The sequence below is a fragment of the Hevea brasiliensis genome, chromosome 1 (assembly GCF_030052815.1).
Source record: "Hevea brasiliensis isolate MT/VB/25A 57/8 chromosome 1, ASM3005281v1, whole genome shotgun sequence".
Taxonomy (NCBI): domain Eukaryota; kingdom Viridiplantae; phylum Streptophyta; class Magnoliopsida; order Malpighiales; family Euphorbiaceae; genus Hevea; species Hevea brasiliensis.
The window spans coordinates 113,061,800-113,072,907 of record NC_079493.1 but is presented as its reverse complement, the minus strand read 5'-3'; the positions used below and the strand labels follow the sequence as shown (position 1 = coordinate 113,072,907).

Sequence of the window (11,108 nt, the reverse complement as noted above, 5' to 3'; positions counted from 1 at the left end):
ATTAAAAATTTATATAAAAATATTTTTATTAAAAATTAATAATCTTATAAAATTATTTAAAATATAATATCCTAAAATTTATAAATATTATTACAATATATATATATATATTATTACATATATAAATATAAATAATTGTTGGGTTAGTTAGAATTCTAATTATTAATATTTATTATTAAAAAGAATATTTCATTATTGAATATTTTATTGAGTTAGAAGTAACTTAAGCTTAAATAAAAAAGTTTGCATTAATTTGATTAAAAAAAATGTAAAAATACTGAGATATATTTAAAAATTATGACATAATATTCGTTGATTGCTTTCCATAACTTTAATGATGCCCATAATCAAAAAAATTTAATAAATTCACATTTAAAATTATTTATTTTGTTTATTTTTTATTTGTAAGGAAAGACGCTAAATTAGTTTTTGGAATTAGCCTAAAAGACAACCAAGAGTTGATTCAATTACTCAAATTTTATGGGAATATCATGTGCTCCATATCATAAAAATTCTAGCTTGATTAGGTTTTTAAGAATAAACACCTAAAACAGAGGCATCGAAAATATGGATTTTGATTACTAATTCTAGCTTGATTAGGTTTTTTCTTTCCAAATCCGTATATGATAACTACTGATCCACTTCTAATGGAAAGTGAATTACTAAAAATTCTCTTATATATATATATATATAGAATATAATAAACTTAAATTGTTCCAACCTCCTTTTCCTGCTTAAAATTGGCAATCTGAGTCTGCTCTAACAATGGCAGGGAAACAAGTTGTTGTTCGCCAAGTTTGGGCAAGCAACCTAAAGTCCGAGTTTTTCCATATCCAGAAAGTAATTCGTCAATACCCTTTTGTTTCTATGGACACTGAATTCCCTGGCACCATCTTCCAGTCAACTCTCAACAAGCATCTTCTCTGCTATGCTCCAGATTATACCTACTATCTCATGAAGCTCAATGTTGATATGCTTAAAATTATACAGCTTGGTCTCACCTTTTCAGATTTAGAAGGAAATCTTCCCACTCTTGGGAATCGAATATCGCTTGTTGGCAGTTCAACTTTAGGGATTTCGATCTCCAGAGTGATCCCCATAATGTTGAGTCCATTCGCTTACTTGAAAAACAAGGAACTAATTTCAAAATGCATAGAGAAAAGGGTATTGATTCTAGGGATTTTGGCAAGTTGGTTCTTAGTTCTGGCCTTATTTTCAACTATTCCTTCACTTGGATTACTTTCCATGGTGCTTATGATTTGGCTTTCTTCATTAAGATTTTAACACAACAAGAGTTGCCCCGTGATCTTCAATCTTTTATGGGGCTAATGAAGTTCTACTTGGGAGTTGCAGTTTATGACATTAAATATATAACTTCTGTTCATGGCTTGCACGGTGGATTGGAAAGGGTATCTAAGTTACTGGGTGTTAACCGAATTGCTGGAAATGGTCACCAAGCTGGACCTGACAGCTTGTTAACTCTACAAACTCTTATTGAATTCAAGAACATTCATCGCAAAAAATTGAATGAGAATTTCAGTGGCTTTGAGGGAATGTTATCTGGACTCTGTGGTGGAGAACGGCTGCTCTACAAACCTGACTTCATGGATCCTTTCAATTGGCAGAGAAAGAATGTCATGTGCAGTACCTGATTGTTTTATTGAGTGTGAAGAATCATCGGCTAGAAAATTATAAGCAACTGAGTTTTTTTATAGTTTTTGTTTCTTTTGATTGGTTGAACACAATTTTTTTTTGCTAGATTGTAAACAATGTATGTTAAGATTATCTTAATTTTATCATTACTCCAATATTATTTAAATTTATTTAATTTTATATATTTTAATTAATAATTCATATAAAAATATTTTATTAATGTTAATAATTTTATAAAATTATTTAAAATATAATATTCTAAAATATTATTTTATATATATATATAATTGTTGAGTTAGTTAGGATTCTTGGCTTGCATGGTGGATTGGAAAGTGTATTTAAGTCGAATTACCGGAAATTGTCACCAAGCTGGACCTGACATTCAAGAACAAAAAACTTGAATGAAAATTTCAGTGGCTTTGAGGGAATGTTATTGGACTGTGCGGAGATCGGGCCACTCTACAGAACATGACTTTCGTATAATTGCTGATAAAATCTTAATTTTCAACACATACCAAAAAAAAAAAAAAGAATTAAATTATTTAACGAAATAAAGAGCCCGTTGCTTCAGAACAAAATCATAGTTGTTCACCTAGATATTATCAAAATATAGGAAAGATACAAAAAGGCTTAACGGAACACACATGATCATCACTGCTTGACGGTAGAAAAGCTGAATCAATCATTTGTACTCTTTCATAATTCCAAAAAAGTTTAACCTCTTGAACAAACTGTCCAAGCTGAGACAACTGAGAAGATAGCTCTAATGTAGGTTCCATGTGAGTCTCTCAAATACAGTTTAATAGGCTATTCCTGAGAGGATACAAGAGCCGCAAAGATTTTCTAACGTTGCAATAGCCCAAGCCTTTGATCTTCTTCCTCTAAATCCTGTCCACTCCCCGCCTTTCTTGAACAAAGAAGAAGATGATGAGGTTCATCTACTGTTAGATGCTGGATATCCAGAAGGATTGCAGTTCCAGAGTCTCTAAAGACCCCTCTCTTCATTTGTCAATTGCCAACTTCTGAGCGAAGTGCCGAGCCATCGCTTCATATGGAGATAAGAAGTGAATCGCCTCTGATTTTCTGTGAAATTTGCAGGGAAAGGAAAGAAAATCATCAGCTGATCAAGAATGGGAACTGTGGTCACCCATTTTGCTTGGAATGTATAAGCAAATATGTGGAGGAAAAGATCAAATTGCGCATGAAATTTGTTGCATTTCCAGGCTTAAACTGTGAATGTATCCTACAATTGCAGACATACAAGCATTTTCTCTCCAAGGATGTGCTCGACCTGTGGGAAAAGGCACTGTCTGTGGAGCTAGTTCCAAACTTTACTTGCAGGTCAGTGCATGTTATAGTTAAAACAGCATAGAGTGATTGCGTGGGTTTGTTGTTGATGATGATATCCTTAATTAAGCTGTTCTAACTTAATTAGCCACTGAAATGATAATTTGCAACTTTTACTAACATATGAATATGTTGGAATTTTGTAACTTGAAATTGTTTGTGTTTCCGTGTAAGAGAAAATGGGTACGCTCTTATTTATAAAAAATGAGTAAATAATAAATAAACAAAATCTAGAAATAATAAGAGGAAAGAGGGACAAAAAGGGAATTTGAATGGGGAACCAGAAAAAGGGAGAGATCAGAGAAGAGGGGGGATTTTGGAAAGCAGAACAGAGGAAGGGCGACTAGTGCTTGCAGAGAGAAAAAATTGAAAATTTTGAAGCTGGGAGCTGCGAGTCTGTTTTCTACAATCTCTTTTAGCCATTATTGTTAAAAAGGTTTTTCATTTTTGGATTTCTTCTCTACATTTGTCAACCCAATACGTAATCCATTATTTTAGGTTTAGCCATTTGATAACTGTTGGAAAGTTCTAAATTTTTTTTCTCATTCATCTCTATTTGTTATGTTTCCCTTTCATTCTAGAAAAATATATCGTGGAGACTAATATGTAGTCTTGTCTTATGAGAATTTGATATTAAAAATGCAGAGGGATTTGAATCTTCTTTGAAGGTTGATTATGTGTTGTCGTTTTATTTACTTATGTATGGCTTTTAGAAATAGTTGTGCGTTACTCTTATTCAATCATATACCATTAGGAGTTCGGGTCAGTATAGAGTCTTCCTGATGAAATACGAGATTTGATGAAAGTCAGTATCATTTCAGTGTTATGTGCTCTTAACTCTCTGTTTGGGAAGAGGTAGAGTAAAATAAGGTTATCAAGTAAAGTTTTTTAAAGTAAGATTTTTTATTGTTTTCAAAGATTCATAATTTTTGTAGTATTTGAGAGAAAAGAAAGGATTTTTTTAAGTATTTGAAGGTTTTAAAGAGAAACCCATTAATTTGGTTTGGTGGGTTGAAAAATGAAGGTTTTTTGGGGTTTTTAAAAACATCCAAAATCCATACTTTAAAAAACCTTCTATCCTCTCAAACAAAAGTTTAAAGTTTTTAAACCTTGAAAAATCTTCAATTACTTTAAAAAACTCCTTCCCAAACAAAGGGTGATCTTCATGTTTTCTTAAACCAAGATATTCATTTCTTCTACAGTTGCAAAAAAATGTCAAGCATCAACAAACTTTAGTGGGACTTTTTCCTCTTACTGTTTGGGCTCAGTTATAGAAGGATATATGTACAACTGTTCCATTTTCAGTAATTCTAGTCATTTATTATGCCATTTTACTAGACTGACATTGTAGTCTCCTATAAATTGCACAGCCGAATATTCAGTTGCATACAACATAGCTTGTCTGATTACAGTCTTATAGAACCACTCATTATTTCTTGGACTTTCACAATGTTAAACTGAACAGATTGTTCTGCATTCTTTTGTTCTATTTCATTGGCTACTATACATCTTAGTTTGACCCAATCTCATTAAAAAAATGATACAGGAAAGAATTGCTTGTGAAGATGGGTTCAAAAAATGGCAAGGGAAAGCTTTTGACTGCTAGAACCACTAAAAAACTATCACCACTGGAGGTGAAAAAAACTGTGCAGTTTAGTCAGCGTGTAGCAGGTACTAATAATTCGGCAGGAGCTGATAGCAAGCAGATAGTTCCTGAAAGGAAGACAGCAGCTATAAATGTTCCAAATAGTTTCCTTTTGCAGCCTAGAGAGGTTCAATCAGCACTGCACCACAGATATAATTCTCATTCTGTATTATCTCTCAGCAGAGGAAATGAAGTGCCCAAATCATCTTATAGCTGTTTCAAGGACATGCCTCCAATATTTGATGACATCACACCTATGCCACCAAGACTGAATAGGCAACAGAGTGCTGCTTCCAGTCCATGGAAGGGTTCAGTAGACAGCCAAGAAAAAGTAGCAGATGATGTAGAGAAATTTGAAACTGCTTTTTCTGGTGATACTACTGCTGCAAATGAGGATGATAGTGACTCTGATGCATTGCCCGATACGGATGACTATGATTCGGAAGCAAGTCCAAGGAGCCCTGAGAGTTGCTAGAAGAGCAAATGGTTCAAGAAATTTCTTGAGGGATTGGAATATTTATGTACAGAGGAGATCAATGACCCAGCTAGACAGTGGCACTGTCCTTCATGTCAAGGAGTTGCAGGTGCCATCAAACGGTACTTAGGCCTGCAGACCCTGATGAAGCATGCCCAAACCAAATGGTCAAGAAGGTTGAGGCTCCACAGAGAGCTTGCACAACTGTTGGAAGAGAAGTTGCATGGTAGTCAGGCAACTTCTGCTGCTCTAGGTGGTGAAGCATGTGGTAAGTGGAAAGGTCCAAAAGAAGAAAAGAAACATCATGAGATAGTTTGGCCTCCTATGGTTGTTGTTGCAAATACAACCCACAAAAAGGATGAGAACAATAAGGTGAGATTTATACTTTCTCATTCGCAAATAGATATTTAAGTTCTTTGTGAAGATATAATATTTAAGTTGTTTGTGAAGACATAATAATTCAGTTACTAATTAGCTCTCGTTTGGATCAATGAAATTGAGGATTTCAGTGGACTGGTATGACAACTCAACAGCTGCTGGACTTGTTCAGCTCATACAATGCTATTGTCAAGGCTCAACACTTCTACAATTCCAATGGACATTGTGGGATGGGTATTTTGATTTTTGAGAGCTCAGTGAGAGGTTATTTAGAGGCAGAGTGGCTGCATAGGCATTTTGCAGGGGAACAAACAGGTAGAAATGCTTGGAATAATCGACCAGTCTACTTCCTACCCACTGGGGAGCGCCAACTTTATGGTTACATGGCAATGAAAGAAGATGTGGACACCTTCAACTGGTACTATTTGAAAGGTATCGATTGATATATGCTCAAATGGATATTAATCAAATTTATTTCAGAGGACAAAGAATATGCAAGAGAAATAATTCTGCTGCATATTTAATCAGGTAAGCCTAAGCTGAAATGAGTTGAGATCCTACGAAGAAATGGTGGTGAATGGAATTAGGCAAATGAGTGAAGACAACCTTCAGCTTCCCTGGTTGCAAAACAGAGTTGCCGAGCAACAAAGCCATGCAAAAGACCTTGAAGAGTCCATTGGCATGTTGAAGGAAAAGCTAGACAAGGCAAATAAAGACTTGGAGATCTTGAGACTAAAAGCCAAACAGCAGCATGAGCAGGACATGTAAGAGGTAATTCTTTTTTTCCACTGAAGAAGAAACCTAAGCTTCTAAGCCTATGCAAAAATGAAAAACTCATTCCATTAACTTTAATTATGCTCTACTGCTGTCCGCCAAAAGGATTGTTTCTTGAATTGATATCTCCATTTTTTATCATGAATCATCTCCATTTTGACTGACTATAGCAATGCTATTCCGTAGATGGACTTTCTAGAGCAATTTTACAAGGACCAAATCAGAAATATTCTTAAAGCAAGAGAAGATGGAGATTTTCAGAATACGCAGCAGAAGGAAGTGCAAGAAAATGCAGAGCAATCAAATGCAAACCCTTCAAACAGAAATGATTACATAAAGAACACAGAGCAAGAAAAGGGACGAGTGACAGAGAGCTATGAGCCGATTATACAAGAAAACATCAATATAGCTCCGATTGGTAGGGAGGAGACAATGTTCAGGACAGTGATGGGAAGGAGACTCGAAACTGAGCCAGCTCCTAGAGGTGGAAAATGCCTTGATTACCGGGAAAAGGCAAGAACTGCAAGACAAGAGTTTTTTAAGGGAAAGTTCATCATGGCAGACCCTGGTACTGCACAAATCTTTCTTAATAATATCAAGTCTTAATCCATCAGGTGATGCTTTGGGTAGTTTGCAAACTGTATTTGCTGATGTATTTTTATTTGAAACCAAAACATCTAATTAATCTCTATATGACTATATGTATATGTGAATTTGAATTGTGCTGCACCTGCAAGGTAGCCTAATGGCAGGTGTATATGCTCTCAAGTTTTGGAATCCCCTTCTTACTCTCTTAAAGAAAATGTATATTGTTAATTATATGTCTTTTCTTAATATTTTTGTATTTGATTTGTATTAAAGTGTCCTGGTTTGTGTATTTTTTTTTTCAGTTAAAAAATACATATAATTTGTGTTGAAATCTCAATAAATTCACTATTGGTTGGTTTCTATGTTTTCTAAACTAAAAGAGTACTTATGTAATTTCAAAATAACTCAGTTCAGAGTAACTTATTCTTACCAACGCCAATGCCAACTCAACAATTTCCAATTCAATTTGGCCAGTCTGTTCTATACAAATTTTGTACGTTAGATATCTCTATTAAATACATTAAAACAGAACCCACTTAGCAACTTTCAAATTCTATCCACAGTTATGATTTTCATGATCTGTGTAGCTGCCTTTTCTTGCTATTTCCTGTTGTGCGCCTGATTTGTGGCCTCATTTGGATTGCGTTTATGGTTTTCTGGGCATGCCAATGTTTCTTTTTTGTCGTCTCTTACTCTCTTACTTTATGAGGAAGATTCTGTGGGCCTCTTTGATGCTTTTTTTTTTCCTGGCAGGTGGATGGCCTATTAAAATAACGAAACGTCATGCTCTTGAGTTTGGTTCTGATGTGTTACTGTTTTCAAAAAAACAACGTAGTATACAGGGCTTTTAAATTGGATGCGCTTTGTTTAAAGGTCAGCTATTATCTGTGCTTTATAGTATGATAAAACGTTGTTGTCTCTGGACTGGATTGTGCACCATCGTTTGTATCGCTTTCCTATTATATGTGGTTGATTGTCATGTGAAACGAAGCCATTTTAGGCTCCTTTGGATGATGCCATTGTTATGGTCACATGTTTCATAATTGCTTAATCATGATATCTGGAAATTTGTATGTTGGCCATCTTTGCTGCATTCTTTATGCTTTCTTTGGTATGGTACAGATTTCTTTTATATTTTGTTTCTTTTCTGTCTTAGGATTAGTAGTGCTTTTTTTTAAAAAAAAAAAAATCTTCTATTTTCATTTGATTTTCATTTGTTTCTGTTGTGTACTATTATACATTATCTTATAAAAAAAAATTGATGGGTGATTGATTGGCTTGCTTCTATGATTCTTGGGATGCTATTCTAGTTTTTGCCATTTCGGACTTGGCCATCCATGTATTCTATTGTGTTTAGGATATATCTTTTTGCTTAAGTCAACTATTCAGACTTATATCAATGTGGTCATCAAAGATTTGATTTTCATATGTGTTTTTATATCTATTGTCAGTATTGAATATAAGTAGATTGCTTGAGTTTTGCTCGTGTTATTATGGATTTTGCGAATTGTGTGTATTAAGTTTATAATGTGCGATGCTTCTTATTTATGCTGCCAAGTGCCAACTGTTAGTAGCTAGAGAAAATTAGCCACAATTTTCGTATCTTGCATTAAATCGACTGAGGTTTCTCTTTTTGTCAGGTTGCTCCTGCATTGATTAAAGCAAAGTATGCGACCACAGTCCACAATTCCTATTCTTGATCAGCTGATCATTTGGCTTTTCCCTCAGGTTGAGCACATCCTTAGAGAGAAAATGCTTGTATGTCTGCAATTGTAGGACACATTCACAGTTTAAGCCTGGACATGCAACAATTTTCATGCTCAATTTGATCTTTTCCTCCACATGTTTGCTTAAACATTCCAAGCAAATGGGAGACGACAGTTCCCATTGTTGATCAGCTGATCATTTTCTTTCATTTCCCTACAATTTTCACGGAACCCATTGGCAATTCACTTCTTACTTTACTTCCGTATGAAGCAATGGCTTGGCACTTGGCTCAGAAGTTGGCATTTGACAAGTGAAGAGAGAGGTCTTTAGAGCCTCTTGTAACTACAATTCTTCTGCATATCTAGCATCTAACAGTAACAGAACCTTATCATCTTCATTTTTGTAAAGAAAGATGGGGTGTGGGCATCATTTAGGGGAAGATCAAAGGATTTGGACTATTGGCATGTTAGAAAATCTTTGTGAGTTCTCTTAGTCTATCTTCTCTCTGCAAAAGGAGTAGTCTGTTAACCTGTATTTAAAAGAGACTCACCAAGAACTTCATCATGGAAGTTTCCTTCTCAATTGTCTCTGCTTGGACAACTTCTTTGAGGGGTTAAGCTTTTTTGGACTTATGGAAGAGTACTAATGATTGATTCTGCTTTTCGACAGTAGGGGCATGTGTTTTCTATTAAGCGGTTTAAGCCTTTTTTCTCTTCCCTATATTTTAAACTAATCTAGGTGAACTATGATTCTGTTCATTCTGAGGTAATGGGTTTTGCATTTCATTAAGCAATTTAATTCTTCTATTTATTCAATTTTTATGCGTGATGAAAATTAAGGTTGGCCGGTGCAATAAAATGGATTTAGTTTTATAGTACTGTTCTAACAGTTGGCTTTCTTTCTGATGGTTTCTCATTGCTGCCAAGCATCATTAACTTTTGATTTCTCAGATTTATATAGGATTTGTAGGAAGGAATATTTAGATGACTGTATTTAATATCCTAGGTGCTATCATTAACCCTGTGATTTGGTTTTGATTTGCTTGCAAGATTAGCGGAAATTTCTCCATGTTGCATTAAATAAAATTTTGCCTTTTTTCTTTTACTTAAATTTACTTCTATTATATACTGCTATTTGGAAGAAAGCAGGAGTTAAATTAAGTTTCACTCTGTGCCTTTGTGTCACTTCTCATTAACTGCTAGTTGCTCTAGATTTTTTTTTCCCCAAAATTATTATTGTGAAATGCCTTATTCTTGGTTTATCTGCCTATTTTTGTGGAAATTTACTCTTCTAATGTGGATTTTATAGGCCTTTTAATTGTGAGAAGAGGGGTTCTATTTAAACGCTTGTGGGTTGATCAAGTGTAAGAGGCCTTCCTGTTCAAGCTCTAGTCAGTACTTATAAAGTTTGAAGAATAAAAATAACTTAACATTTGTGTCCAATGAGCCACTTAAAAATAGGCGGAAGGACCATGATGAAGCCGAGATTGAACGCAGATAGGAGATGAAGCCCAAAAGCAGTGGACTGAACAAGAATCTTGTTGATTTCCAGGTATGCCGGATCAAAGTTCTGATACCATTTGTAGACTAGTAGTTTAAGTCACTTTGATGTCAAAGAATTGCTGATCACCTTGAAATTAGATTGAATTACTGATCAGTTTGATGTTTCTTACATAGGTGTTATACATTTAAGACATTTTCTTTGATTTCTATTTCTATGTGCCTTTTTTATGTTTGTAGAAGATTAGCGTCTCATTGTTTTTACTTAATTTTAACACCATATATAAAAGCACTTTGAGTTAATATGGCTTTAAAGCCTCCAAATCCTTTACAATGTTCTTTTATGTTTATAGCATTTACACGATACTGTCCCTTAGAGAAGAGGTGAATTGGACATTTTATATTTTTCAACTCATAATTGAAGCTTAATGAAAAATCAAAACTTGATACTTTTAAGTGTGTATTTGAATGAGGCCACTGTCCCCAACTTTTAGTAACTGTGGGTGTAATTAAGTCGTTTGAATGGTGTAACACCCATAATTTTTAAATTTATTATTTTTGGGTAAATATTAATATTTTATTTTATTTGAATTTTAGGAAATTATTTGAAATTTTTTGGATTTTAGAAATCAGGTTCGATTTTTCCGAAAACAAAAACTTTGATTTTTAAAAATTAATTTAAAGAACACGTGGTAAAACTAAAAATATATTTGGAGTCAACGAATTTTTCTGAGTTTTCTAGAATTCTTTTCGGAATTTTTAGGCCTCGTTTTTTATCCCAAGGCAGAGTGAAAATTCAAAATTTTGTAGCCTGAATCGAACCGGCCGAATCGAAATGGATCGGATCGGACCGGCCGAATCGGGCCGGCTCCTTCTCCTTCTTCTTTTTCTTCCTGCATCGCGTCGTCTCTCTCTCTTTCTCTCCCGTTTTCTCTCTCCTCTCACCTCCCCTTGCCGGCCAGCCGCCTTCCCAGCCTCCCCTCCCCGGCGCGCCACCCCAGCCTCCCCCCATCGCCTGGAACGCCGGGACACGCGCGCAGTT

At 34.8% G+C, this 11,108-nt stretch overlaps 1 pseudogene; it reads left to right on the top strand.

Moving 5' to 3' along the window:
- The first annotated feature begins 765 nt into the window (after nt 1-765).
- On the top strand, nt 766-10,390 carry LOC110636811 (uncharacterized; annotated as a pseudogene).
- The last annotated feature ends 718 nt before the right edge of the window (nt 10,391-11,108 follow it).